This window comes from Myotis davidii, unplaced genomic scaffold (genome assembly GCF_000327345.1).
Source record: "Myotis davidii unplaced genomic scaffold, ASM32734v1 scaffold8, whole genome shotgun sequence".
NCBI lineage: Eukaryota > Metazoa > Chordata > Mammalia > Chiroptera > Vespertilionidae > Myotis > Myotis davidii.
Genome location: NW_006299520.1, coordinates 3,233,809 through 3,251,167, shown reverse-complemented (window position 1 = coordinate 3,251,167; position 17,359 = coordinate 3,233,809). Strand labels below are relative to the sequence as shown.

Below are 17,359 nucleotides of genomic sequence, written 5' to 3'. Positions count from 1 at the left end.
GAGAAACTATCATGGTTTAAATAATAAATGTGGTCAGCCAAGCTATGATAACTGGGAACCAGAGCATGAGCTCTGTCAGTTCTGCCCAGAGGCCGAGGAAACATTAAAACTTTTACTTCTCCTTACAAGTTTTTTTTTTTTAATTCAAATTACTCTGCTTCTTAATGCAAAACAGTAGGTCAAGGAATCTTTGGAATAGTCAAAGAAGAATCAGTAATCTCTTGGTTCCTTCTGAATGCGCAGCCTATATAACCCGTTCCCCCCAAACTTGGACAATTATCATTTCTTGAATTACAATTTCCAAGTTAAATCAGACATGTATTAAGTTGAATTTGAGAAGAAAGGATCCATCTCAGGATGTACCTTTGTTGAGAGACATCTAACTACTTTTAACCATTCATCCCTCCTCCCACCCATTACTTCGTATTCAACCTGGAGTTCAACCTGTCTTTCCAATTTACTTATTTTAAACTTTCCCTCAATCTAATTTCATTCTTTCCAAGATTTTTTTCCCCTTGAATATTTTACCTTTAATCTCTCCCAATTCCCTGAGTTACTCTTCACGGCAGAACGAAAACTGTTAAAGTTTGAATGTTTTGCCAATGAAAGAAGTCAAAGATGTTTGTTGACTGTTCATTAGGCGCCTACTCTGCACCAAGCACTGAGCTTAGCACTAGAAATGAAAAGAGGAACAGACCACGGTCTGAGCCCTCCTTGTGGCTCTGTATCCACTAGTCACTGGTGTGAGAGACACCTTGGGAAAAGGGGTGAGAAACACCAAAGGTTAAGCTCCTAGATAACTTTGTCTTGAGGCAGAAATAATGAAATATAAGAAAAACATCAGCATAGCTACAGGGCCAGCTACATAATTTGTGAGGCCTGATGCAAAATGAAAAAGCAGAGCCCTCCTTCAAAACTTGATAAGAATTTCAAGGCGGCGACAGCAGAGCATCAATCCAAGTATGGGGACTTTCTACTGTTGTGCCCTCTACCAGCCCTGCATCACTATTAAACTGTGTCTTAATATCCAAGAATGAAAGGATGTTAGTAAAAGGATGGGATCAATAAGAGCAAAGTTGTCTAAATCTCAGTTTACTCATCTATAAAATTAACATATCAGAGCCTTCTCAAAGGTTTTGCCAACTTTTTACATAAAGGATCTTTTTTATTATTCTACCCCATGATCCTTATGTTTTGAAAGGTCTTTTTTTTTATTGTGCTGAACAATTCTATTTCAATTCTCACCAAAAGCTCTTATCATCATGAGATAGCTGGTGTTACCAAACTAGATAATTTAATTCCAGCCAACAGCAAAGAGGCTTTACATTTCAGCTAGTTGTGAAATGTTTATGTTTTGTTTTGTTTGCAAATAGCTGAAAACAACCTAAAGATACCAATTACCACCTGATGGAAACCACTTTAGAATCTTTGATTAAATACACTCCAGATTGTAAGCTGTAATTTTTAGTAATTTTCACTAGCAAGAGAGGAAGGAGAAAATTTTGAGAATTCTCTGCCTTTTGCCCTTGAAGGAGGCAAGTACTGTCACTTTCCCAAACAAGCAGAAAGGGAAACTCAAGCTCATTAGAAACCTTGAACATATTTCTAACATGGGTTGATTTGAGAGTGAAAGCAGTATGAATGGCTCCATCTTTACATCTCTCACAGCACTAGTCTTGTGACTCATGTAGATTCCAAATTAATATAAATATATCTTTAGCATCTCACCACTTCAGAAAGTTTCCAACCTTTAAAATGCACAAATATATAAGACAAGTATCTTTTGGAAGATAGATTTTTGCCTAGTTTTCCTTTCCCACCTTTGATCTAATATGCACTAACTTTATACTTGAGAGTTTGCACAAGCTTCATATGATGACGTAATGTCCTGTACTCAGTCTCTAGTGAAAAAGGATCCGTAGTCACAAAACGTAAAGCTGGGTTTGCCAGTATGTGTTATTTAGGGATCAGTGGAGAATGACAAATGTTTTCAGTGTAATTTTAATCTTAGTTAATATTAATAGTAAGTGAATTTGCAAAACAATCTATGCTTTGGAGCAGAATAACATTTTTTTAGTTAATATATCTGTTTTTACAATACTTAAAAAAACACACACACTAAAATGCAGATACAAAATATCTCCCTTCTTAAAGAAAATCAAATCTTATTTAAACAATGTCTTACTGGACTTCCTTGCATCATTATAGAAATTTTAGGTAACCGGTGTCACTAGTATTAGATAAAATTATTTAAATTAACTTATACCAATCACGTGCTTTTCTAGCTTATAAGGTTAATTCAATTGGCACCTATACAATTTATTTTAGACACTAAATAGCAGTTCCTTTTCTCTTATGCTTCTCATATAGTTGCTTGCTAACCTATGGAACTTTCTTACAGCTGACTAAAAAGTATTGGTTTTTGATCAGTCATGAGTTTATGTGTGAATTCTCTTCACCACATTTAGTTTGGCTCCTTGAATGACAGTTGACTGAAGCTGCCAGATTGGCTGAAACGATTGGAGAGGACAGATAGATGGCAGGTAGAGGCGCAAGTAAAAAACAAATAATGTGTACAGACAACCAATTGATGAAGACGAAGTTTCTTGTGTTTCCTTTGCTCAACAACTGCTAGAAGCTATGTTCTCTTTTAGACACAAATATTTCAGTTAACTGACTTGCGTATTTTGGGTTCTTTGATGTGAGCATTTTGCTATTTTGAAACAAAGACTCTGACTTCACTCTTACATTATGAGAAAAATACTAGTCACCTGGGTTTTATATATCATACATATTTTTTAGTCACAAATTGTAAGGTGATCACCTTTAACTATGTACTGTGTCACACAAACTTACCCTAGTTTTCTTATGTATCCATTCTCATATAAAAAGTGACATTTACTACTCCTTCACATTTATGTAAATTTGTTGAGACAAGGTCTTCGTGTGTGTGGTTATGTTTTAAAAGCTGATCTAGTCATTGTTCAGTAATTGCCTATTCTTCGGTAGGTGAGGACAGGTCCAGTGTGCAAGAGGAAGGCATGGTGAGATAGGATTGGGAATAAGTGCCTTCTGATGCCATGGAAAAGCGCTTAACTTTTGTGCTAGAAGTTATGGGTATTCATCAAAGGGCCAAAGCAGGAAAGGGACATGATTAGATCATTCTTAAAACTGTAGAGGGTGTTTCAGTGGAGAGTGAAACACAGTGGCCTGCTAGTAGACCAATTCGCAGGGTTTTGCAGTAATCCTAGCAAGTAATGAGAAGGTTTTGAAAAAAGGCAATGATAATGGAGATTCAGATGAGTGTACATAAAAAAATAGGAGGAAGGAGAATCTACAGAACTTGGCTATGAAAAATGAGAAATAGGGGGCAAAGATGAATGCCCGTTGTAATGCTCAATTGTGTGTTCAATGGGAACGAGACCATGAATTTTGGTTAGACCTTGGAATGCCAGAGTAATTATTAATGAGGCCCCTTTACTTTCCAAATAGTCCTGGTTTAGATGACAAATTATGTGGTCACCCTAAGGAGAAAAATAGATTAGGACTAAAGGAAGAGCATTTATTTAAGATAGGGCTCTCCAGAGAGAAATATCAAATAAACAAATAGAATTTTGGCTATGGAGCTCAGGAGAGAAACATTGAAATTCAGATGTGGATTTGAGCATGATCAGATAGAAATGAAATGACAGAGATAGTATGTGAAGAATGAGATGGGGAAAGGGCTCAGGATGGAATTTCCAGAAACACTAAAGTTGGAAAGGAGGAGGAAGCTACAAAGGAGATTAGGAAATACCTGCCAGAAAGAGAGAGAGTGATAATGAGAGAGAGAGAGTAATTAGGAGGAAAGCCAAGGAAATCAGTAATAAGGACAAATAAAAAAGAGAATTTCAGAAAGGAGCAAATAGGCAAGAGTGTCAAATACAAGTAAAATGAGAAACAATATATACTATTGGATTGAGTACCTTGACAGCAATTGATGACCTTGACAAGGACAAATTCAGTGGAATGATGGATATAATAACAAATTACTGTAGGTGGAGGAAGGCAAGCAATAATGTATGACAGGTGGTGCAGTAGCTTAAGAAAAGCATGGGCTTTGGAGGTACATAAACTATCTCACATCTCCACAAGCTCTTACTAGTTATGTGACTTTGGGCAGGTTGTTTAACTCGAACCTTTCTCGCTTTCATTCATTCCATTCAATATTTATTCACCAAAGATTTATAGAGCACATAATATCTGACAGGAACTGTGCTAAGAACCAGCTAACCATGAAAAACTTATGTCCTTGACATAAGCATACCTTTTTTTTAAAATATAATACCAGGAGTGCTGTTACAGACATATGAGCAGCACATTTTGCTTTCTGATCGTAAACTCCATTATCAATAATAAAAACATTTAATTTCTTTCTGTATGCCAAGCACTGTGCTAAAGGCTTCATATGAATGATTTCACTGTGTCCGTTTAGCATATCACATGAAAACAATATGAGAGGAGTACTATTTTTAGTTCCAACATGAAGATAAGTAATCCAAGACTTAGGAGGTTTAGGAATTGTCAAATGTCACCCTAGTAAGTGCAAGAAGTGAATAGAGTCTAGGCAAATTGATTTCCAAATGAGCATTTTAAATTACTATACTGCCTTCCATCAGTTGTCAAATTGTTCCCATTTTATTCATTATTGTATCTCCAGAACCTATTTAGTTCCTGACCTGATATAGTTCCTTACAACTGCTAATAAATACTGTGAGAGCAGGGAGGGAGGAAAGAGAAACAAAGGAAAGGAGAGGGAAGACAAAGAGAAAGGAAGGAAGGGGTGGAGGGAAGGAGTGAGTGACAGAAGAAAGAATCTTATAAGAAAGAAGGGAGTCAAGCCAGCATGGTTCAGTGGTTGAGCATCAATCCATGAACCAGGAGCTCACCATTCAATTCCTGGTCAGGGTACATGCCCGGATTGTGGTCTTAATTCCTAGTGGAGGGCATGCAGGAGGCAGCCAATTGATGATTTTTTTCTCATAATTGATATTTCTATCTCCCGCTCCCTCTTCCTTCCTCTCTGAAATCAATAAAATATATATTTTAAAGAAGGAACAAGGGAATGGAGTGATAAGGACAGCCTAGGAGTTAGACAATTTTATCAAGGAGATGATATATGGGCTGGATTGAAGAACATGTAATCATTTGCTAAGCCACGTAAGAGAACAGAAGATACTCTATATCAGCTTGTAAATGCAGCACTCTTTCACTCCCATCAGCCTCTAAGGATAGGCTTCATGTTCTTAATCTTTCAAAGTCCCTAATCTTTGACCCCATGACCAAGAGACTCAACATTATTGATCACCACTTTCTATCTTCTACCTTGTCCTAAATGACCACTAACCTTACTGCCAACTCTGAACTTCTTCTGGCCCCTCTGTTTTGCCAATTATATAAAATATCAAAGTCTAATGTCTGTTTTCTCAGAACATCTTGTGGCACTTTTTATCCAGACAATAGGTTTTGATCTAAAGGAATCACTCTAAACAAAATGCCGCCAGGAATACTAAGCATCAACAAATAATAGACCTCTTCCTCCATGATCTCTTCTCTTTCTCTCATTTTAAACTTTTCTTCCAGTTGCTACAATTATGAGACAAGGACAAAACTCCCAATTGCTTTAAAAAGTGAATCACCTCCTTTCCATTTGCTCCTGCTGTTCTTTCACATCTTTGATAATTTGTTGTTTCTTATCTGCTTATGGGTGGATTATGCCAAGAGTCATGAAAGCAAAACAATAACAAAAACAAACCAAAAAAAAAAAAAAAAAAGGTCTTTGATGTTCAGAAGGATGTCCTTAAACTCACCAATATTGCTTAGGCAGAATATTGAAAATGCACTTTGTCTGTTCATTTGTCTGTTTGAACTGTTTGGAAAAATCACCCTCCTTGTTCACTTTTCTTATGTTTTATATAGACACAGCCGAAAACCACCACCAATCCTTTCTAAAACCTGACCTTTTTAAAAAATCCTGAATATATTCTGTTTTCTGTGACTGCTACCTAGACTGTTTTAGCGTGTCTTTTAGTAATTTGTTTTCGTGTGGAGCCTAGAATACAGCCTTCTATAGTACACATGTACTACATGGCCCTTTTTTGATAACCCAAATGAAGTCACAAAGAACCCAAGTTCTAAGCAAAAGTTTTGCTGAAAGTCAACCCAATGATTGATCACATCTTCAAGGAAGATGATGGAAAATTAATTGGTAAGTTCACTTTAGTCTCTATCCCAAAATCTTGTTTCATTTCAACCTATATTCCAAAATACTCAATTCTTAATTATTTTCGTGCTTTTGTGTAACACCAAGCAACATGTATCCTGGTGTCTGACTGATTCTTCATCGAACAACACAAAATCCATGCAGACTGAACAGTGAGAGAACTAGCATTGATTGGAAGAAACTTTACTGACTTTTATGGCAGATTGAATTTTGTCCTCCCAAACACCTGGCAAAGGTAATGTCTCCGTTTCACTAAGTACTCCTTAATTTAGAATTACAAAGGCAATTAGCTCTCTAATGAGTTGGAGCATCTGGGGTGAAAGAGTAGGGAAAATACTGAATACCAGATGATGTCTGTTAATGCCAAGAAAAGAAGAAAAAGTGACTTATTCTTGGTGGGGAAAAAAATCTCTCAGATTGATGATTTAAATCTCTTTTTTTCTCCAAAAAAGTAAAGTATATAGAACTTATCGCATGGTGTATATATAGTGAAAATCTAATTTGACCCATTAAATGTAAAGATTGGCAATCATGAGCACATGTGTCTCTACCCTATGTTATTGATTGAATATATCAGTAGATTTTACATTTGGAAACTTGTGAATCGTTGCTGAGGTCCCTAAAAAGTAAGGGTGAATGGGAAAAAAATAGTTCTTTGCTTTATAAAAACAGTTTATTAAAAATAGAAAATATCCTGTACAAGATTCACAGGAGGCAGGCATTGAAAGGCTGAGCTATAAAGGTGACAGCTGCAAGGTTATTTATTACACTGAGAAAATTAAAATAACATGAAAAACATTGTGAAAGGTCGGCTGTGTTAGTGCTGCACATGGAAAAGGAAGGTCTTTGGGAACCAGAGCTCTTAGCATCGGAACTAGTTTATAGCTGGTGCTCAGTAAATGTTAGTTTATTCTCAAGCCCAATTTAAAAATCACCCACATTGTTAAAATGGCTGCGGCAGTAACCATTTCACCCAGTCCATACAGGGTAGCATTATAAAGATAACCGAGGCTGGAATTTGAATCTCACTCTGAAACCAGCTGAATAACCATAGGCAAGTCATATTACCTCATCTGGATACTTCGTTTTTTAAATGGGGATAAAAATATGTAATTTGCAGATTGAATAAGAGAATGAAAGGAGATTTCAAATGGAAGAAGGGTTGTCAGTAAATGGTAAATATTGCTGTTGATACTCTTAAGTAGAAGAAGGCTTTTTGTTTCCCTGATCTTTCAGATTAAGGAGATGCATCAGTGTTCTTCATGGGATGTAAGGGCAGGAAAATGGTCTACATTTATTCAGAAGGTGATTGTATCTTATTACTCACTGACTAAAATAGCCGATAATTTTCTGATTATTTTGTTCATCTTGTTCAATTACAATTTGACAATACACTCTAAAATTATTGGGAGCATTATGACAGCCTCTCCTTTCTCCGAGTCAAATTGGCCTGTTGATAGGCATCATTGTGCTCCCCGCTAGTGTGCCATCATCGGGATAAATAAACTATGAAACCACTATCACGGCCATCTCAGTATAGTCAGTTCACTGACCCAATGAAATCTTGCATCACTTTCCTGAAGCAGATTGCTGATAATAGCATGTATTTCTATGCACTGAGCATTCCATTGTAAAGGCATCTGTCCTTGAGCAAGAACTAACTTAGTGTGCAAGGGAATTTCCCATATGTGACATAACACTGAAGAGCTTCAAGTTCACCAAAGGGATAAGACTGAGTAAAAAGGGTTAATTACACAATTTATATTTTATTCTCAAAAAGATGTGTAGATGATGCTGTAATAGAGAGGTCAGAGTCCTAAGAGTACTGCTTTCATATCCATGATAATCATCACTAACTACATGTCTAATAGTCACCAGCTTAATATCACATGAAAAACAAATATATATTTAGTTGATTTACATCATAATATTCATTATTTTTAACACATAAATATGCATTCAATGAATGCTTACATAGGACTTTGCCATACCTGTAATAAGTCAGGCAAAAATTAAAGAGTAGAAAGGCTTTAAGAACTCACCAAGGACCCAAAAGGATTTGAAAGTACTTGTGAAATAAATATTTTGATTTTGTAATTGAAACTAAATAGTATGAATGGTTTTCAAGTTCCTCTAGAATTATGTCTTAGATTTTAAAATGTTCTAGGTCAAAAGTATAAAATTTCAAGCAAAGGGAATTTTTTTATAAATCACACAAGTTAATTATATCAAAACGCCAGCTTTCTTCTTTGTCAGCCTTCTGATTTGGTTAATTTAAGTGTTTATTAATCACAGAAAACTGTGGCATGAAACAAGTCCGTTTGAATTACATGTTTTGTTCAGGAGGTTATTGGTTCATATAACTGCTTCTTTTGTGCCAACTCAAGAAATACAACTGTTATTAGTAAACTTCATTTGAAATACTTAATCACTGTTTCAAAGACTTTTTATCACCTGATCTATATGTACCAGTACCTCAAAGCTCACATATTTGTCTGACAATCTCAGCTTACTGAATGTTAAGTCAACCTAATAAGTAGCATCGATCATAACCCAATGAACGAGATAGTCTGCATTACAGCCGCTCTCCCTATAATCCATCCATTATATGGAGCATCTGTTACAAATTATCCAACCTCCAGGACTGCTCATTTAAGTGCTTTTTCAAGAGCCTACTGTCTTCATTTCTCCAAATGAGTTAGATGGTGGCATCAGGACTGTACCAAGTTCACTGTCACCATGTGACCGCAGTCATCTGTCAGTCTGTGCGAAGCTGTAATGGTACATTGCATAATGGTAAATGTTTTACAGTTGTAAAGCCAAAATCCTCAGAGTATAAGCCAGCAGCCATTAAGAAAACACTAAGACAGTTATTTTTCTATTATATCTCAGCTACTGGCCAAAACGTTAAGCATGTTGTAATACTCATTTTTTAAGTCCTTAGGGGACTATTGACTTGCTCTGTTACTTAATACATGAAATTAATGACCCCAGATCATGTTTGTCAATTTCTGTTCATTTATATCACTATAAAACATGTCCTTAGTCTCAAATAGATATCTTGTAGAACATGTTGGTATCAAGGAAAATCATAAAAGAAAACCTAATTAAATGAAAATAAGTGCAAATTTATACCTCAGAAAAGACATATTAAAGAAACTTTTCTACTTACAGTTTAGTCCATAGTAGAGTGTACCCATCTTAAAGAGAATAGCTCCGCGGGCCATAGTTTGAGGACCCCTGGTTTAGTCCATAGTAGAGTGTACCTATCTTAAAGAGAATAGCTTTATAAATATGTTGGCCTAATGTGTCATTGGAAATACTAATGACAAATTCACTTCATGGTGTATTTGGGAAAGGAGCTCCTGGAAGTGGGGCTTTGGCATTCTCTCCCACACCCTGGGCACACAGGCGCATGCTGTGGCCTTGTCCTGCTGCCATAAATAACTGATTGACTTGTGTGTTTAACACCATCTGCAACTCTAAACTCCATCGTCCTTATGCCCAGGGCCCCTGGTGTAATATACCTGCTCCTTAGTAGTGAGGGCTACCAAATATAGAGCATTGATCTGTGCCAGGAATTGTACTAATGACTTCATGCATAGTCTTATTAAATTTTACAATAAGTGCAATAGGGTACTAACATAATTTATATTTTAATGATAAGAAAACTGAGGCTGGAGTGATAAAAATCATATGCTTAAAGTTACACGGCTAATCTATGATAGAATTTCAAACACAGATCTGAGTTGAAAATTGTTTTTGATGAATATGTTCTGTGTCTTTAATGCATATTTGCTGAATACCCACCTCTCTTTTACATGTGTTAGAATGGGAATTATTGTTGTCCCTATTCCTTCATTTCAGCTTTCACCTTTGGGAAATGTATTGGGGCAGAAGGCACATATTTCATTACTTGAATGTTGGTTCTTTTCTAGAAATAAGATTTAACAGGGTAAATAGGTTATGAATGCATCCAGCTGTAAGTTACTGAGAGGCTAATAGTGGTTTAAACAAGATAAGGCTTAATGTTCTCATTAGTAGGCAGTCAGGAGGTAGGCACTGGTACGTCCAGGATTCTGTTAGCTTTCCATTATTTTTGACTCTTCCTACCACGTAATAGCTGTTTCAGCTCCAGTCATCACATCCCCATTCAAGACAGGAGGCAGAAAGACAAAAGGCAGAAGGGCAGTGCCCCCCAAACAAATCTGGTCCCTTTGATCAGGAAAGCAAATGTTTTTCCAGAGCCACAAGAGGCTGGAAAAGCAGGAAACAGGATTGTCGGGAAAGACTTCGACCAATCTTGATCTATCCCTTGAGGCTGCCCACACTATTGTGAATGTTCTCCCACGTCCCGTGTGGCTTAGGGTTCAGGATCTGGAAGAGGGGCCGCGCACAATTGAAAGAGACGAGACAAGAAATAATTTGGAAATATTGGGGGCCAGGCGGGCAAGCCCAACTCAAGGGGAAGGACTTCCACTGGTGCCCAAGCCTCGCCAACCTTTTATTCAACTTTGGATACACATCTAGCTCTAATTGCAGTAACAGACAGACCATCTTAAAGGTCAGTAAATATTAGAAGGATTTACTCTGAGACTATTTGAAGAGGAAATAGCTTAAGCCCCCATTGTCTGGACTAGACAATTGGTGCATAACTTTGGCCCTTGCCATGGGTTCAAGGTTCACCAGCATTCCGGGATCCTTGTTTGCACTTCAGGAAACTATTTGGGGATGGAGTGGTGGGAAAGGGATTTCAGAAGTTTCCTACAGCTGCAGTCACAAAACAATTCCTATAGCATGGGCATTTCTATCTCTATCAGTGTCCATGTTATATGCCATTGAGTGGGTTCCAGCTCCTGGCACCCCTATGAATGAGTGATGTCCACAATGTGCTGTCCTCAACAGCCCACTCTGCTCCTAAAGACTCATTCCTATGGCTTTTATAGAGTCAATCCATCTTATATGTGGTCCTCCTCTTTTTTTTTTCCTGCCTTCTTTTTCCCCAGCATTACTGTCTTTTCCAAAGAACCATGTCTTCCCAGGATGTGCCCAGAGTGGGGCAGCTGCCGTTTTGTCATTTTTAGCTCTGTCAATGATTCAAGCTTAATTTGCCCTAGGACTCACTTGCTCACCTTCTGTCAGTCCAGGCGCACAGTGAAGTATGAGGGGAAACTGTTTGGGGATGGTGTGGTGGGAAAGGGATTTCAGAAGTTTCCTACAGCTGCAATCACAAAACAATTCTGTGTAGCATGGGCATTTCTATCTCTATCAGGGTCCACATTACATGCCATTGAGTGGGTTCCAGCTCCTGGCAACCCTATGAATGAGTGATGTCCACAACGTGCTGTCCTCAACAACCCCACTCAGCTCCTAAAGACTCATTCCTATGGCCTTTATGGAGTCAATCCATCTTATATGTGGTCTCCTCTTTTTTTTCTGCCTTCTTTTTCCCCAGAATTACTGTCTTTTCCAAAGAACCCTGTCTTCCCAGGATGTGCCCAGAGTGGGGCAGCTGCAGTTTTGTCATTTTTAGCTCTGTCAATGAGTCAAGCTTAATTTGCTCTAGGACTCATTGCTCATCTTCTGTCAGTCCAGGGTATCTGTAGGGCTCTCCTTCAATACCATATTTCGAATGAATCAATTTTTTCCTGTCAACCGTCTTCACTTTCTAACTTTTTCATTTGTATATAGTCATTGGGAATGCAAGGGTGTGGATGATCTTAGCCTTGGTCTTTAATGATGTATCTTTGCTCTTGATGCTCTTTCCAATTCTTCCATTGCTTCCCTTCCCATTCTCAGCCTTCTCTGGATTTCTTGGCTGCAGTCTCAATTTGAATTGATGACTGAACCAAGGTAAGCAAAATCTTTAACAATTTCAGTGTCTTCTTTGTCAATGCTAAAGTTGTCCATTTCTTCTGTAGTAGAAGGGGTAAGTGGGCAAGATAGTTCAAGCTACAAGAGCTGAACAACCCTGTCTTCCCAGGATGTGCCCAGAGTGGGGCAGCTGCAGTTTTGTCATTTTTAGCTCTGTCAATGAGTCAAGCTTAATTTGCTCTAGGACTCATTGCTCATCTTCTGTCAGTCCAGGGTATCTGTAGGGCTCTCCTTCAATAACATATTTCCAATGAATCAATTTTTTCCTGTCAACCGTCTTCACTTTCTAACTTTTTCATTTGTATATAGTCATTGGGAATGCAAGGGTGTGGATGATCTTAGCCTTGGTCTTTAATGACGTATCTTTGCTCTTGACGCTCTTTCCAATTCTTCCATTGCTTCCCTTCCAATTCTCAGCCTTCTCTGGATTTCTTGGCTGCAGTCTCAATTTGAATTGATGACTGAACCAAGGTAAGCAAAATCTTTAACAATTTCAGTGTCTTCAGTCATGGGCAGGAGTGAAAATTGGTAGAAGTACTATGAATAACTTAAGATGTGCAGACGACACCATCTTACTGGCAGAAAGTAGCAATGATTTGAAACAACTTCCGGTGAAAGAATAAAAAACAGAAAAAAGTACTTAAGCATGACTGCATTTGAACAACAAAACAAAAGTAACAAGAATATGTCAACAAATATGGAAAACAAATCAATGGCCTATAGACTGTAAATGTTCAGAAAACTTCCCAATCTTCACTGAAGAAGATGCCAAGGAGTGCGGTAGGACCATATCTGTAATTTCACACTCAGATAAAGTGGTGCAGAAATACCAAGTGTTCAAGCTGTATTCAGAAAAATAAGAAGCACTTGAAGTCTAATTGTGAGCATTCTTTGGATACTGGAGAGCTCCAAAGAATTTCAGAAGAAAGTTAGCTATGTTTTATAAACTACAGTAAGGCCTTTAACTGCATCAATCATGAAAAGCTATGGGTTGTTATAAAAACAAACAAACAAAACAAAACAGGCTTGCCTCAGCTCTTGTTTGTCTTGATGGCTAGCATATTGTGGACAAGAAGCTACTGTGAGGACATAATATGGAAACAGAATGGTTTCCTATAGGCAAAGGTGTCGGACAAGGGTACATTTTGTCTCCCTATTTGTTTGATCTCTATGCAGAACATATACTAAAAACTGAGATAGATTCAGAGGAAGGAGGAGTGAAATCAATGAAGAAATATCAATAACTTAAGTTAATGCAGATGGAATAATCTTACTGGCAGAAAGTAGCAATGACTTGAAACAACTTCTGGTGAAAGAATAAAAAACAGGAAAAAGTACTTAAGCATGACTGCATTTGAACATCAAAACAAAAATTGTGACTACAGAAGAAATACAGAACTTTAACAAGACAATGCTCTACAAGTCTCAGCATGTTTTCATGACTCCATCTCACCTTCTACTCCACCCTATACTTTGCAGCACACACACACACACACACACACACACACACACACACACACACAGTTGTTCTCATAAGAAGCGTTGACCTAAATATTAAAAAGTAAATGCAAGTAGCAAAGATGATTCATATAGGCTGGATTCTGGCTACATGGAGTATAAGAAACTAAAGAATGGGCTTATGCACCCAATAAGATTTTGGGTGTGCTTGCTGGGCCAAAGATTTTAGGTTGAATAGAGGAGTTTTTGAACTATCAATTGCCCCATTTGCACCTGTAGAACTCCTAACTTATGTTCTGGAAGCTCTGCCATGTGTATTTCAATCTATAATTGGAGAGATTAAATCTTTGACAAAAGCTTTAATCTCCTACAATAGGTGTCTTCTCACATATATTGAGTCCTCTCCTGAGTTTAACGTGGACTTCACTTAACTTATACACTCACCAGCTAAACCTAATTTAATCCCTATCTGAAATCCATGACTTCCTTGATACCTATCATGCCATCTTGTCAACTCAGTCAACTATGTTGCAAGCATAGAGCATAAAGAATCTAATGGAACTATGTAGACTCAGCCCCTATAAAATTACGTTTTTCACTTCATATAAGCTCCCAGTGTTGTTCAGCAATATTACTGTTTTACGATTATTGATTCCCTATAACATTGCTCTCAATAACTATTCCTGACACTTTCAGCTCTCTTCAAAATAGAATCTTCCCATCTCTGCACTTCAGTGTTATCACCAGAATTTATTTTAATTTTGAGATCCTCCTCCAGATTATTCCTTTATTCTACTATTCCAATTTATCCAAGCACTAAATTCTGCAGTTATTGTAGGTCCTAAATCATTTAGCTCAGTGATTCAAGTTGAATAATGGTCTGTTTTGACTCTTAACTCTTCCTATATAACATCAAATGTATTGATCCATCTCCCATTTAATAACATTATAGGCTCTCTACTTCCTTCATAACAAAGTTCACACTTAGTGTCCTGTTGTTCAAGGCCTTCCCTCAACCTACTTTTCCCAACCTTTATAGATTGCTGCTACTCTAACCAAACATACTCTACCTGCCTTCCCTCCTTCCCTCTCTTCTAAATTGCCTTGATATTGCCAGTCTTTTGTGTATTTACTTATCCCCTTTTGACACACACACACACACACACACACACACACACATACAAGTCACCTATTCCATCTTTAAACACCAGCCTAGAGAAGCTGTTTTATTGGAATCTTAATTGAAAAACCCATCTTTCCAAACACAGTATCTGAAAACTTTCTGTGTCCCAGAGGTACAAAGTGAACTTCTAAGTTACTTTACTGGAAAGTGGCAAGGCCTGCATGAAACTGAGTTCTGGTATCTAGTCAGCTTTCATCATTCAATGCTGTCACATGGTAGTTTCTCCAACCCTTTCGGGCCTCTTTTTTTAATTGATGTAGCAATGTGAAACACACAGAATGTTTAATTATGAGTTTTTGTTAATTTTGGTCTAAATTTTTTTCTCTAATTTTTAATACTCTGTTGAACATTATTGTCATAAAAATATTGATTATAATAGTATATCTTTAATAAGTCCCAAATTTCTATCCAAAATGATTATTCCATTATCCTATAGGTAAATTATTAAATCATTTAATAATTTTTATTGCATTATGTGTTTACCACACTGCACATATCTTATTTTGAAGTAAAAATCAAAACGGGAACAAATACAATATTTGTATGTGCATGTGGCCCGCGGGCCATAGTTTGAGGACCCCTGGTTTAGTCCATAGTAGAGTGTACCTATCTTAAAGAGAATAGCTTTATAAATATGTTGGCCTAATGTGTCATTGGAAATACTAATGACAAATTCACTTCATGGTGTATTTGGGAAAAGAAGTCACAGAGATATGTATAAATTATTCATAAATGAATAGTGAGACTGAACAAATTTAAAAGTCCATGTAGTCATTATTTTCTTGATCTTAATTTGCATTGCAGAATTGTTATTAGTCATACACAATACACCCAATATTAGATTTATAGAAAGCTTTGTAGAAATATGGTACCTTTCATATTTTAGGACACCATATGGCATTTTCCTACAGGATTTCTTTAACTCATCTGTTTTTAGAATTTTTGTAATACTAGCTTGATAAATTAATTTCAGGATAGCATCTGGGTTGCTTGAGTTTTTAAATAAACATGCTGATTATTTTAAATTATTCTTGCCAGTTTGTACAATATACCCTCAAATATCTATTTTCCATTTCAGAAAGATCACCTTCGATGGATGGACAGTACTACTTTCATATTGGAATACATATGGAATGTACAACTTCAACTCATTTTGTAAAATTACATTAAATATTGATGCCTCTTAAACTACCTTGAATCTTTGGTTAATTTATCTTTCACCTGAAGTCTGTGATAATTGATTAGAAGTGTTTATATTTTCCTAAAGAAAATAACACAAGAATTTTTTAAATAAACATCTTAAACACAGTGATGTAATTGGTAATTAAATACTTCAGCCAAAAATGGCACAAGTCATTTTAGTTCACAACTGACTGGTCTGGTCACATTGCACCATCTAACCCAAAGGAGTCAGAGCTCCAATGACAACTACATATTCACAGACTATAACTACCGCTGGGGTGGGGAAGAGGTGGTATGAATTTTGGGTTTGCTTATTACAGAAGTAGAAGATCGTGACACTCCCAATAAGATTCAAAAGACTGATTTGCAAAGCATCCTCTGAAACTACTGCTGTCATTGAAACTACACTGACAACATCTATCAACCAACAACAGTACAATAACACAACATTGGAATAGTGATTTACTCAATCACCACAATTTACCTTTGCTACCAAAACCTTATTGCAATGAAAAATACCCATAAATTTTTAAATTCAAATAGATTTTCCCCAAAATCTTCCTACGGCCCCCGAGGGTTTTGCTTTATGGTTTTTAAATAGCTTCTTTCCTTTGACTTTCCCATAGTCATCCAATGGCTTCCCATCACATCCGCAATAAAATCACAATGTATTACCATTGCTTTCAAATCCCTATATTATCTGGCACCTATTGACCTTTCCAATATTATCATCCTCTGTGGTCTTCCTTCACTTTGTTTCAACCACACCAGAATCCACAAATATGCCAAACACTTAGGAATTTTTTAATTGATGTTTTAGGCATAATATTTATTTGGCTGAATGGCCCCTTCTTATTTACTTCTCAGTTCTCTAACGTTTCCTGCCTCTCCTCAACCAATTTTCACCACACTTTATTTTCTTTATTGCATTTATTACTAGCTGAAATTATCTCATTCATTGGCTGTCTTCTTTCTAGAAAGTAAAACTCATAAGGACAGGTACCTTCCTTATCCTGTTTGCTGCCTATCCCAGAGTCTTGCACACAGTAGCTATTTCCTCAATATTGCTGGAGAAATTTAAATGTATGAATGAATGAATATATAATTATTTTCCACAAAGAGAGTAATTATATTTTTATAAATCAAGAAAATGGGAAGATTGGGTAGCAATTGAATAAATAATAATCATAGACAGTTAATTTTAAATACATTGCCACGTGATAAACCATGTAAATAAGATAGAGAGCAGGCACAGTGAAGTATGAGGGGAAACTGTTTGGGGATGGTGTGGTGGGAAAGGGATTTCAGAAGTTTCCTACAGCTGCAATCACAAAACAATTCTGTGTAGCATGGGCATTTCTTTCTCTATCTGGGTCCACATTACATGCCAGGTTCCAGCT

The 17,359-nt window shown here is 36.8% G+C and overlaps 1 protein-coding gene and 1 long non-coding RNA gene across 2 annotated transcripts in view; both read left to right on the top strand.

The window, feature by feature from the left end:
- Positions 1-17,359, top strand: part of CNTN5 (contactin 5) — a 462,010-nt gene that overhangs the window by 355,406 nt on the left and 89,245 nt on the right. The window lies entirely within an intron of this gene.
- LOC107184905 lies at positions 5,685-15,949 on the top strand. The gene is made up of 3 exons (XR_001515804.1): positions 5,685-6,247; positions 6,350-6,497; positions 15,856-15,949. It is a non-coding gene; the product is annotated as an uncharacterized LOC107184905 (long non-coding RNA).